Source organism: Cuculus canorus, chromosome 8, assembly GCF_017976375.1.
Source record: "Cuculus canorus isolate bCucCan1 chromosome 8, bCucCan1.pri, whole genome shotgun sequence".
NCBI lineage: Eukaryota > Metazoa > Chordata > Aves > Cuculiformes > Cuculidae > Cuculus > Cuculus canorus.
Genome location: NC_071408.1, coordinates 33835539 through 33849303, shown reverse-complemented (window position 1 = coordinate 33849303; position 13765 = coordinate 33835539).

Genomic DNA, 13765 nt, shown 5'->3' with positions numbered 1-13765 from the left:
GTGGAGAGCTGCTGAAAGATGCTTAATGTTAATAAATATGAACTCTTATCCATTAGCCTGAGATACACAAAGGACAAAGAATGGAGTAAGCAGAGAGATGAGGTGCAGAAGTGCAGCACGGGCACCTTGCGTACAGCAGCTCTGGTGATGTCAGGAGATGCTGTGGAAGCTCAGTGTGGCCTGAAGCTGGGTGGCCTTTGTGGCAGCTCAAGGGAGTTGCACTGATGAAGGATTTTGAGTGTTTAGGCCTGTGCTCACAACCTGCAGTGTTGCGTGTGCCTCTCATGTTATTTATTGGTGACTCACATATCGACTAGCACCGATGACCCTGTATCAATTAAGCCTGTTGTGCCACAAACATCCTAAGTGCCAGCTCTGCTCAGTCCTGTAGTTCTCTCACTCAAACTGTTCATCACTCTTGTCTGATAAAAGGTGTCCACAGCCTTATGTATTCATTCACAATCTAAATCTCAGGTTACCAAGGTAACAAGCAGGTTAATCAGCTCCACCACACTTCCCTTAATTGAGGGAGAGCACTTCATTCTCCACTTCACTCAACTAAATACAATGGCCTTTTTTAGTTGGCTCTCATGGACTGGTTTTGATCCACTTGACTCTGAGACACTTCCCCTCTCCAACCATAGTGTACGGTACTGTACGCTAACAACAAACGTGATTGAATTGCTGAATTACACAATGTGCCTTCCAACTGTCTTGTGTGACAATGTTCATACATAATTTATATTGGAATTGCATTACGTTGCATCCTTTGCATGAGGTTGGTTGTCTTGTAGCTCATAGTTCCAGCCTGGTGAAGGAGGTGGGGCAGAGCCATTCCTCACTAATGTGCCTTTAGTAGAGTGTCCCATGGGTGAAAGGGTGCAGGGGTGCACAGGGCTTGGGGAGCCTTTCCTTGGCCTTCCCTAAGGCATGTCCCCTGCCTCAGTTCTCCATCAGAAAGAGGAGCTGATTTCCTGCAGCTGGGTGTACTGCCAATTTGGATTCGGATTCTTCTCGTGGGTGATGTGCTCCAAGGCAATCTGTGCCACTGCCTTATTTTTTCTGGGACTCCTCACCGCTAAAAATTTCAAAGAGACAAAACACTATGCTCTATCAAGTGCTTTTTGCGAGCATTCAGTGAGAGCCTGAGGCCCTCCCAGGCCTCAAAGTATCTCAAAGCTCACCACGCTTCCTGCAAGGGCTTCAAGTGGTCCTCTGTGCTTTTTGCGTACCGCTTAAGCAGGGAAGCATTTAACTGTCACTGAAATGCAGCCACCGCTGCAGCGTAGCATGTATTTATCATGCACGGAAATCAGATCCAGCAATTACAGGCAGAAAGTAAACTGCTTGCAACAACCACGGGGTAGTCAGGTAGGAAGAATGAATTAGAGCTGTGGTGTGACAGAACTGATGCAACTGGTGACAGCGAGTCTGGACTTTTATTTACGTCCATGTGGATGAACCTCTATTTTATGTCTCCCTCGTGAGATGAGAGCCATAATAACACAGTGCCCTCTGATGCCAGGCTGCAGAGTGAGGCAAGAGGCAAAGATTTGCCTTCATTCGTAAATGCAAGGTGTTCAGTGACATCTTCAGTCACCATTCCCCGTTGTCCTAAAACCATTCAAGTACCCATAAATTTGCAAAAAAAGTCAAGTAAAGAAGGACTAAGAATTTCAAGCCAGCTTGTTCTTGTAGTGTTTGTCACTGTAGGCACGAAAGGTTGATTTGTAATGAGGACAGTATGTGGCTGGCTTCAGATTTTCACCAGTATGGGACTTCTAAATGCCTGCTACTTGCAGCATCATTTTATTTATTGTAGCGTGTGTCTCTCTCTAAGTTTGGGAATCATCAAGATCAGGTAGACTCAGCCTTTGTAATGTAACCCTCTAGGAACAATTTTATTCTGTCAAAGTAATACTGAGACCTTGGAGAGGAGAACGGATCTAAAAAGCATAATTTTTTTAAGAGAAGCCCTCGCACCAACCTTCTGTGCTATATTATCATTAACAACTTCTGCTAACCCAAGAAGATACAGTGCTTTCTAGAGCACAAGCCAAAGCTTGCTCAGCTGTGTTAGAAGATTTTTTGAATCCCTTAGTTCCTCAAGTCTTTAATACTGCCCATAAATCTTGGCAAAATTACTTTTTCAGGCTTCAAACAATGCTTTTTTATGAACTTTTCCAACAGTCACCTTGAGAAATATCTAAATGACCCAAGAACTACTTACATTTTCCACACTGTGTAAACCGAAATTTCAGAACTGCCTATAATTTGAAATGCTGTATCCTTCCCTCTTGGAAAAAAACCCCAAAAAACCCACAGCAACAACAAACCAAACACAAACCCCTCACACAATCATGTTTGTTTTTTCCTCTTGACTGTATATCGCATAAAACCAGCTCCCATGTCTGGGGTCCCGAGTAACTGAGACAGAAATCTGTTATGTTTTAAATTAAAAAGGCTTATAGTCTAAAATAGCAGAGGCTACTCTGCAAAGGGGAAAACAGACATCTTGCTTACCAGTGAGAAAGTGTGTGTTCTGGAGAGATGAAAGAAAGAGCAGGGACCCTCACAGTCAGGAAACTCCATCGCATTTATGCCCATGTTTCTGGCTGAACCCCCCCATCCCTCTCAGCATCCTGTGGGGTTTCAACCAGTGGTAAGAAAATGTTATTGCCTTCTCTGCAACTTGCTCGAGACGCCAAGCAAAGATGTGAAGTGGCAATCGAGAAAATTATAGTGGTGGTTCAAAGAGAAACCAAAAAGTGTCCTGAGCCAAAACCAGGTGAGTGAGGAGTCTAAGAGTGAGACCAGGACCATGGGGATGTTTGCACTTGGAGAATTACTGGCAGAGAAAATGAGCCAAAGAGATGTCCTGTCTGGTTTTACTCTGGTTCGGCTATAATGGTCATACTAGAAATGTTTACCCGATTTTTAGTCACTTTTTAATTCATATATACCTAACAAAATTCACTTTTCTTTCAGAAGAAAATGTTTTTGCTATTAGTTTATGTAACATTTTTGACTGTCAACATGAAAAGATTTGCCAAAACCAACAAAAAGTTGTTTGTGGTGGTGCATCACTCCCTGTTAATGTACAATTAAAAAAGGAAATAGAAAGTTCTAAAGAAATGCACACAGTGAGTTCAGTACGGAGGCTGTTCAGAAATTAACCCGGAAAGTGCTTGTTACAAAGCAGCTGAAGTATTTATTCCTTGTTAATTTGGAGGTTTATTTATCTCTTCTGTATTCCCACTTGAAAATGCTCTTAATGTCCGTGTAAGTCTGCAGAGTTCTCCTGTCTTGACAGAGTTCTAATTAATAATAAAAGGCACAAAAGACAAGCCAGACAAGTTGGGAAATTTAGTACAATCAAATAGATAATGTTCTATACCTTGGTGATACAAACCAAAAATACAATAATGAGCATCGGTGGGATGTGAGATTAATCCCAGTTGTGAAAAACACCACCATAACTCGTCTGTGACTACAGCAGCCCTGAATTATAAGATTTGCAGTTTGCTCCTGGGATAAATTACGCACTCCTCAGATAACCATTATATATCTGGCAACGTCTGTATCGTTCTCAGCTTTGGGTAACAGCGAGAGGCTCTGCTTTCCTATTGCTTTAGCCGTGTGCTTTTCAAACATTTATTGTACAATGCTTATTGCAGGGGATAAATAATGCATACAAGGGAACAAAATTTACATTATAAGTTGATTAAACTGCTTAACAGTTTTTAGCCACTCTCTAAATAAGGATTTTTAACCAGATTTAATCTATGCAGTGTTTCATGCCCAAAGAACTAGCATTTAATCTCTGTTTAACTGAAACTTAGTTAGCAATGTTGACACCTCTGCATTTTAACACTGGGATTTCTTTGTGGGACACAATCCCTTTCACTCAACTTAATATCCCATCTTGGTCTCTAAGGGAAAATAATTGAGTTTAGGCTAGTTTTAAATAGCGATAAGGACAGGGAACACAGATGGGTATTTCATTGATTAACACTAACACTGGCCTAAGGCCTTGGTGTCAGGCATTAGATTAGGACATTACGAAGAGAATGACAGAGTTTTGGCACTTTATTCCTCCTCAATAACATTCTTTCACATATTAAGTTTATCCCACCCTAGGTAGCTACTTTATCATGCAGAAGGCCTTAATCCACTGATGTGACTCTATCTGCTTTCACTTTGATGCTGCCTCTGTTTACAAGAGTAATGCAGCCTGTGTAAGACAAAGTACTCGTGACAAGAACAACTGAATAAGGCTTTTAGATGCACAGAGCTCTGACCTAAAAAAAAAAAGGAAAAAATCCTTCAATAAACTTCAAAATACTCCAAACCAAAAGAGAAGGGGGAAAAAAAAATCAACAAAAACCAGAGGCTTTTTGAAATGAAGTTATGTTGTTTGCATCCTGAAGAAGCAGACATGAGTTTTTCATCAAGAAGATTCAACTTTACTGATCTTCTTGTACGGCACTTTATCTTTTCTTCACCTCTGACCTTCCTTTCAGTGTCTCCTCAAGGCATCATGAACGTAAGCCTTGTGGTGTTCTTTTAGAAGTAGGATTGCTGCTATCCCCTCTGGTGAATTTAAGCAGCTGTTGGAGTCAGTGACAAGGTTGGCTACAGATTTAGTATCCTGGCTGGGAAAGAGATTAGGGGTCAGTCCCCAGTGCCGGCAGACAAAAGATTCAAGCGGTTCAGGATTTTTTGGATATCCGAAAAAGATTTCATGAAATTTGTAAAGATCTAACAGTGTATTGCAGGTTTCATGTGGCCTAAACAGCTTATAGCAAGTAAAACTCTAGGCAGCCCGTAACCGGTGTTTTCACAGCAATGCGGTTTGCAGAGGGGTACGAGATCTGGGTGATATAATTCCACAAAACTGCATTGCTGGGGACAGAAATTGCCGGTGATTGTTGGCACTCACAGGGACGGTGGGCTGCCAGTTTTATGAAACTCAAACCAGATCAGTTGTGCGTCTATTACAAAAAAACCCAAGTTGCTGGTGAGGTTTTGTCTCTAGTTAATAGGAGATTTAACAGATCTGCTACTGGGAGTGACGTTCTATTGAGCATAACTTTGTAAAAGCTCACTGAGGTAAATTTGTTAGTGTCTCTCTATTTTTTTTTTTCTCCCCAAAATCATGGGAACATTTCAGAAACTTCTAAAAGACATCAGAGTTATGGGCGATGAGCCAAAGGTTTTGACCTTATCGGTTTGAGTCTAATGAAGGCTTTCCTCCTACAAGCACAGTTTTGTTTGGAGTGTGGCTGTACCAGGATCCTGGCTGAAGGTGGGGAAGGAAATTGTCTTCTTTTGAAGTCAGACAGTTTCCAAGGATTATTATTCAGTGGGTACTGAAAGCCTGCTGTGAATTTTGGCACCTTTTAAATGTTATATTTGGGTTATATTTTTATATTTGCATGTAAATGGCCCCATTAAGATTGTTTAGAGTTGTCCACATGACACGGGGGCAATCTTAAACTGTTCCAGTTTGCATGAACTGAAAATCTGTCCTGTGGAACTCGTGTATTCTTCTCTTTTCACTTATGGTGGTGCAGACTAGAGGTAACTCCGTGGAGCGGAGCTGGATAAGAGCCAGACAAAAAGATCCTCTCTGCTGGGTGGGCTTTTTTCTTTTTGCATGCACTGAGATATTTCCCTTTTAGAAGAAAGAGTAAAAATCTACCGTGTGACTTTTTCACCTCTCAAATTTTATATGGTTTCTCCAATCTGTTTTATAGTGCGGACGCTGTGTGGGCAGTCTGTTTTTTCAATTTTCAACACAAATTATGTGAATTCTGCTTGAATTCAGCAAAAAAACTGTTGCTGGAATTATTTCTGTAGAACAGTGTTTTTATAACAACAGCAACCTGAGTGATTTGTGTTGACGTAGAACACAAAAGTGGCTTCCAATTCTGCTCTCCAGCTCATGAGCTGTTTCTTGTACAGCAGTTTCAAAATGCAAAAAAATGTTTGTTTTCCCACTTTTTTCTGACAGCTTCACAGCAGCTGAGTCTGTGGGAACAGCCCTCAGTGCGATTCCTTTTTCCTAAATTTCTTTGTGAGATGAGATGTTATTGATTGGCAGTGCCTATGAAAATGAAGACTCGTAGGACTAAGCTTGAGCCTGACAAAGTGTGGTTGGATGCTGGGAAACTTCTTCACTTTGTTTTATCCTGGCAGCCTGAGCTCATTTCTCTAAAGATTCTTTCTTGGCAGTCTCTCTAAGCAAAAGGAAGGTATAATGGCAACTTATGGCTTGGTTTTTCTGGCGTGGACAGGGATTGCCAGCAACCAGCACTTTTGTGTGTTTGCCACCTAATGCAGGATTTCAGCCCAGGTTTCCAGAGAGGAAAGGTGAACACAAACATCCTATGACCCACTTGTGCTCTCCATTGATACAGAATTTGCATTGGTTTTGATGGGACTCGAGGATGTAGAAGGCCTTAACAGTTTGAAGGAGGATGTTTAAGAAAAAAAATAAGCTGTATTCATTCATTCATTCATTCATAACACTTAAGTGATATGAATTTAATTAATTGTTTACTCCCACATGGAAGTTTTTTGAAGCTCTCTCTTTTAACCGCTTATTTAGCAGCCTGTTTCTGTGTAGGGCAGATAGAAACTTCAGGTCATCGAGAGAACTGACTGAAGTCATGAGGCTTTCAAGTTCTTTATGTGCAGCAATGAACGAGCTGGTCTTAGGATTTAAGAACACGGTGTTACTTCAGATCAGGAACAGAGTTTCACTATAGCATTCACCCTCCGGTGCAGGACATCCTGGCAAATAGGGTTTTAAATCTTTGTGTCTTTGTTTTTTTTTGTTTGAAAAGGGAATATGCCTGTGCAGAAAAATGTAGAACAACATTTTCTTGAGGATTCCTGTCAGTGTATGAGTTTAATGCACATCTGAGACATTGGCAGCACTATAATAAGCCACAGTGGTAGTTACCATCTGTCACGTTGCCAGACTATCTCAAGGCACATTTGTCTTTCTCGGGGAGGAGAGAGCACGTCAATGCACATGGAAAGGGAAAGAAAAACTGCGTTTTTAGCCCATCTCTACCATGTAACCATATCTGGTGCTTCTGGACAGACCATAAAGGAGTTTAGATCTGTCTGTCCAATATCACTCCCAGAAAGGCAATGTAGATGTCTGGTCACTCTCTACAGTGTCATCCACATCCAAAGCAGCTTCAGTAATAATCATAAATTCATGGAATGGTTTGGGTTGGAAAGGACCTCAAAGCCCACCCAGTCCCACCCTCTGCCCCATCCAGGCTGGCCTGGAACCCCTCCAGGGGTGGGGCAGCCCCCGCTGCTCTGGGCACCCCGGGACAGGGCCTCCCCACCCTCACAGCAAAACATTTTTTTTCCAGTTCTCATCTGAATCTAGCCCAGTCCCATGGACACTACCAAAATATCGCTGGTTTTGATGCGTTTGGCTGCTGGTGGACTTCCCACAAACTCAGCAGCGGCAGGAGACAAAGGTGGAGCCTCAGTGGGTCTGGGAATGGCAGGGACAAGCCAAAGGATCCACAGCTCATGGCCCTGCGCTAGATGTGCCTGCTGCACTGTGAGCAGGGAGCAAGCAGGTAGGGAACCTCCAAAACACTCTGTGAAAGGTGCTTGTGTGTTTCTGCCTTCAGAAGAAACACGGTGTGCCTGTGCGCGGGGGCCGGGGGGCAGCATGGCGAGGCCTGGTGTGAAAATGGACTGGGTAAATCGTGCGCCTGGACAAGAAAGCGCTAAAACCCCTCCACTCTCAATTAGATAAAATCTGTGTGTAGGAAAGCTGGTGAAAACAATTATTAATGCGGAAGCACCACAATAATTTGTCAAAAGAGAGAGCTTTTAATAATGTTGTTCTCGCTTTTTAAGCGTTCCACAGCTTCTGGAGACAAATAAGGCGAATGTCTGATTGTGAGAGTCAGATGGAGCTGTGGTGCACGGAGGCAATCCCTGTGTCACTGTTGGGGTGCCTTCCCCACTATCGTCAGTATCAAATACACTCTCAAGGGTCTGATTTTACTCTGAAAAAGTGAGATGACCACTTTAGGGCAAAATTGCAGCTTTAGACTCTATTGTGTGCAGATTGCCAAAATATGCAGGTATCCAACATATCACACTTGGACAAAATCAGACTGTGTTAGAGTGGATTTCATCTTAAACGCTGACTTTCATCTCATTCAAGCCTCCTCCTAAGATGACTGGGCATGTGAACGTAATCTAGACAATAAAGCAACGGCAGTTTAAATAAAACCAAAAGTCTTTAGGCTCCAACTCAGAATTAAAACTCTTAGAAATCTTGTCTAATGTGTTGTTTATGCTGCCTGCCCCCATTCTTTGGAAAACGCAGGCTAGCCAAAAGTTTTTGATCCTTCTGCTATTAACAGATGGTATACGTAGCTAAGGATAAGCTGAGACTATCACTTAGGCCACAAGCAAAGGGGTGAGGGATGCTCCCCTGTGGGTACCCTTAAAAGGCCATAAGCTTGAGTAGCAAAAATGAAAAGGTCTAGTGCTGGTGTTAATTACGCAGAAACCACACAGAAAGTGCTCCCTGTCACAGAGTTGAGAGGTTGTGCATCCCTTCCACAGATAAAAGGCATGGTATGAAAACATTTTGCAGAGGACAATGAAGGGAAGATTAGCATAATCTTTTGCCATATCCTCAGTAAGCTATCCATGAGTGAGCTGCTTTTTTCTCATTCCTTTTGCTCTAATGTCTGGATTTAAGGAATGGCAATGTAAGAATAGGCTTTGTCCTTGAAGCCTGACAGTTGTGTTTTCCCGCCTTCATGTGATCATCCTTGTTGCTGGTGTACTGCTCTTCTGGTAATGAGACAATGGAGAGAAAATGAAGTGTCAGTTCATTGACAGAACCTTATCCCAGCTATGTTTTTTTCTTAATCCAGACTCATCGGTGCTCTCGCACTCTCCCTATTTCCTCATTTCTTCCCAATCAGTAGGGTAAAATCTCTTATGTAATTGTTTGAGATGAAAGTAAAAGCAAACAACATGGGAAAAATCCTAAAAATAGCTCCTTGGAGCCTAAAAGCGACATAATTGTATAATTGCTCTCTGCTTGGGAGGACAGCGTCTGTGGTGGGTGCCCGTTTAGCACGGTAAATTGAGCACGCTTTCATACACACCTCAGCCAAAATGGCTCTTTGGACGCACGATGTTTAGTTTTAGCGCGAAGGCTTAGCCATGTTCACGCTACAGTTTGATGTGGCGATCTCTAGGGCTGGCGCAGTAGCTAATACTCAAGTTTGTTAGCCACTTTGATCCTGAGTGCCCTGTTTTAAGTCTTGCTACTACTGGTTAAGCCGGTGTTTTGTTACTGCAGGGATAACTTGAGGATTCGGAGTGTTGGGAGGCACTATCCCCAAGATCAAAATATAAAAATAGGTCTGAGGTCAGGGAACTGTACAGACCCCCAGAAGCTTTTCAGTTTTACAGCTGGAGATAGTCTCTTAAGTATATATAAATCGTCATTAGGATTCTGACAAAGAAGTGCACGATGGGATTGCTGCAGGGCAGGCTCTTTGAATCTTATTCCTGATAAAAACCACTTCTGGCTGGCTGACAGGAGACAAGGCAAGTTCAAGGAAGGCATTAAAAACATCTTAAATCTATTGATGGCAGCAGAAGTGTTGGGATGAATAGTTTGGGATTAGGACGAAGACTTCTGAGTGCAGTCAGGGCAGAGAATTCGGGGCCAGTTGGCAATTCTAAGGGAAAATATGTTTCTGAATATGGTCAGATTCAAAGAATAATTCACAGGATCACTGTGAAACTTTCTGAGAGAGAATAGTTAATTTTTTTTTCTTCCTTTCTTCCCCAACCTCCCTCATCCCCTGAGTAAAGCTTCTGTCTGACTGAAACACTACAGGAGCTGGAGGCAGAGTGCCCCAGCAAGGCACTGGCTGGGCAGCAGGCGCTGGCTGCGGGGCGGGGGCAGGAGCAGGTTTGGGGGCAGTGACGGAGCTCTTGGCCGCACTAGGAGCAGCCATGGCCAGGCCAGGCACCAGGGACTTCCCACAGCTCCTCCTTTTTTGACAAAGAGACAGTGTCTTTCCCCTGCCCCACTTGCCCTGGGCAGCCTGGGGTGATGGAGGACAAAGGTACCTTTACCTTCTTGGGGACAAAATTTCCTTGGTACCCATGTCACCAGATTAGTGGCCACACAGTCGAGAGTGACGTTTGGTTTCCCAGTTTATTCCTTCCCCAAAATAATGTGAATATAGAGAGTTTTGGACTAGAAGCCCAGTGGTGTCTAACCCCCGAATCAGTAGTTCCCATGTACCTCTAGATCTTTCAGTCAAGGAGAGCATCTGTTAATGTAGTGTTTCTCACTTATGTTTGGATTTGGCATTTATTTAAGAGCACTGGGTTGGTTAGAGCACCACATGGGCCACAGGTAGGTCTTGATGCGTAGACCTCTGCTGCCTTTGGACCTCCTGGAAATATCCATCTCTGTCCCCAAATGTGTGAACTGAACCCGTGGAGTATTGGCAGCGTGGCTGTTAGATCGTGGGCTGCGGTAGCTCCTTCTGGCAGGGTGAAGCAAAATTCTAATAGAAATTGTGTTAATATTCCTCCTAATTGATGCCCAGTGGAGCACTGGCAGCAAACCCCCCATGCTTGATTGGAGAGAAAGACTGGATGTATTAGTATCTGCGTTTACTTATCATGGAGCATGTGGAACAGTCCAGAGCCATTTGATTTGAGACTCCAGAAGGTTATTCCTCCTTGGGACCATAGGGGTAAGGTTTCTTTTCCTACGCTGTGTGGACCATGCATCAATCTGACTGATGCCCGTACTGTGCTGAGTGCAAATGAAAGTGGCTCTGTTAAAAGAAGAGTTACACGAGAGGGTGACAAAAAGGCTTAGCGGTGAGAGCTGCCCTGTGTTCTGTGCTAGCAGGGAGAGCGGTTATCAGCCTTTTCTGAAAGGGAAAAAAATAAATTGCAGCTTTTCTATCCAACCTAGAAATCTGCCCCAACCTAATGCAAGCAGACAGGTTCAGTGCTACCTAAAATTATTTTGCCTCGTCAGTGAACTGTGGTGTTTGCCTGTTCATAAATACTGCGGACACCTTATTGTCTGCTCCACTGCCATCTGACACACAAAATTGAATCAAATACTCACTATATCCACATTGTTGTCAGATATCAGATACAAAAATAAGCCCGCTTCCCTTTGTGTTTTAGCTATCATGTTCGGTTATGTCAGGCTCTGGGATCAGAGTGCGTTTGGCTGAGTCTCTCTGGAAAGAACCCAAGTGATCTGCAATTTATGCTGATTTGAGTGAGGCAGCAGTTGGTGGACAGCAGGTAATTGAAAGTTCGCATGGCATTACACCTGGCTGTCAGCATAGCGCTGCATTTGCATAATTGTTTAAACCATCAACGAGAATAGTTACATTTAATTACATCTTATTTACAGGGGACCCCCTACAATATTTGAGTATATCTGAGAGAGTGTTAACTGAGGTACAAAAAACCTGGAGAAACAGGAACCAGCACATGAGAAAGCTCGTTATAAAGTGGCTAACTCATAATTATTTTCTTCTTTCGGAAGTATTTCATAATAAGATCTCCTTAAAGCACTGGGAATAAGAACCGTTCAACCCTCCCCCAAGTGCATTGGACAGGTGTGGCAGAGCAGAGACAGCCCACAGCTTCCTCGAGTGCCACGGAGTGAGCCGGGTGCGGTGCTGGCAGAGCTGGCACAAGAACCTGCGAATCATCTAGGATGGAAAAATTTAGGGTAGATATACAGGCCAGGAAGCCAAATCACACAACAGGGTTTTTGGAATGCCTTCCTTTTTCAAGAAGGCTTTCCAACACACGGCATTTCCACTTCCACCCTCTCCTGGGAGCACTGCTCTTTGTAAGGTACCTGTGGCCAAACTGCACTCAGAACCCTCCCTTCCTGTGCTCTGTGTTCATGCACGGTATGTCCTGGTTTATTCCCTATTATCAGTAAGTCACATCAGCATTCGTTTTTTGTGGAATCGTGCAATGGTTTGGGTGGGAAGGGACCTCCAAGTCCCATGGGCAGGGACACCTCCCACTGGATCAGGGGCTCCAAGCCCCATCCAACCTGGCCTGGAACCCCTCCAGGGTTGGGGCAGCCACCACTGCTCTGGACACCCTGGGCCAGGGCTGCCCCACAGCAAAACATTTCTTCCTAATCTCATCTTAATCTCCCCTCTTTCAACGGGAAATCGTTCCACCTTGTCCTCTCCCTGCACTCCCTGATCCAGAGCCCCTCCCCAGCTTTCCTGGAGCCCCTTTCAGCGCTGGAAGCTGCTCCGAGGTCTCCCTGCAGCCTTCTCTTCTCCAGGCTGAACAACCCCAACTCTCTCAGCCTGTCCTCATAGAGGAGGTGCTCCAGCCCTTGGATCATCTCCGTGGCCTCCTCTGGACCTATTCCAACAGTTCCACGATGTCTGTGAAACTGCTGCTTTATTCAAATCAAAACCTCTTTGTGTGAAAAAAGACGTGTCCTCTTGGAGAACTGTCATTTATCCAATTAGGTGCAGACACATTGTTACATGACTCAGGCAAATGATTACTCCTCAAAAAACCACCCAGGGAAACAAGCTGTTCACAAGCTCTCTGTAGGCTCACCTGCAGCACACAGAGAAAATTGATGGAGTTCAATGGGATTATGGGGAATACGAAGAGCTAAACACGTGTCTGAGTGTTGTCAGGATCAGGGCTGATGCACACATCCACCACCGTCAGGAGCAGCTCGTAAATTATTAATGATCAGAAAAATTGCCTAAATTAATTGGGTAATTTATTTGTAATGAATACTTCGAGCAGCTCTATTCCTGAATGTCTTTCTGCCCTTGAATAAAGCAGCTCGGTAGTGCTGCCTGCCTCTTGTTTCGAATGTAGTTAAAGCTTCAATTAGGCTTGCCTACACTGAAACTTGACATACCAGTTTCTTTCACGTATTTGTACAGACAGAGCAGCAAGTCTGTATTTGGGTTGTATTTTTGCAGGGTTTGAAGTCTTGTTCAAAGATCTTGAAAAATTGAATGACTGAGGACATAGACTGGAATTCTGCCCTTCAGTTTATGTGCAAAATCAAAAACATGCAAAGTTTGGTAGTATCTGAGCTTCATCTGATAAGGCATACATTAAAGTATAAAAAGAAAGCCCAGAAATAGGAGACTTGTCAGTTTGAATGTTAGTTAAATAAGTACATAAGATAAACAGTTCAGTGAGGGTTATGTAGCTGAATTTTCAATCAGGATGCACAAAAGGCTGTTACAACAGCATCTTCCATTACCAAAGGCATGTAGGATTTGTTGCCCAGAGTAGCAGGCATGGCATACTTTGCAGAAGAAAATCTACCACTTTTAACAAAGCCTCACTTTTAATTGAAATATTATTAACCAACTCGGAACACTAGAAACCCCCCTCACTCCACGCTCTCAAAAACCCAATATCCAGCAGTTTTGGGCTGTTCAGTTCCCACTTAATTAAGGCTGAAAAGCCTTTCTTTCACAACAATTCATACCTGCAAACAGGTACTACTCACTACTAAAGATAAAGTTAGTTAAATGCATCCCTCGGTTTTAATCTTGAAACGGCAGTTGCCCTTCTGTCAAAGAGAATGAGATTAATAGCCACAAGGTTTTGCAAATCAACCGTTTAATTTCCACGTGGGACAATGCCTATTTTTAAACAGTTTTACTCCATCATATCATCAGCTTTGAAA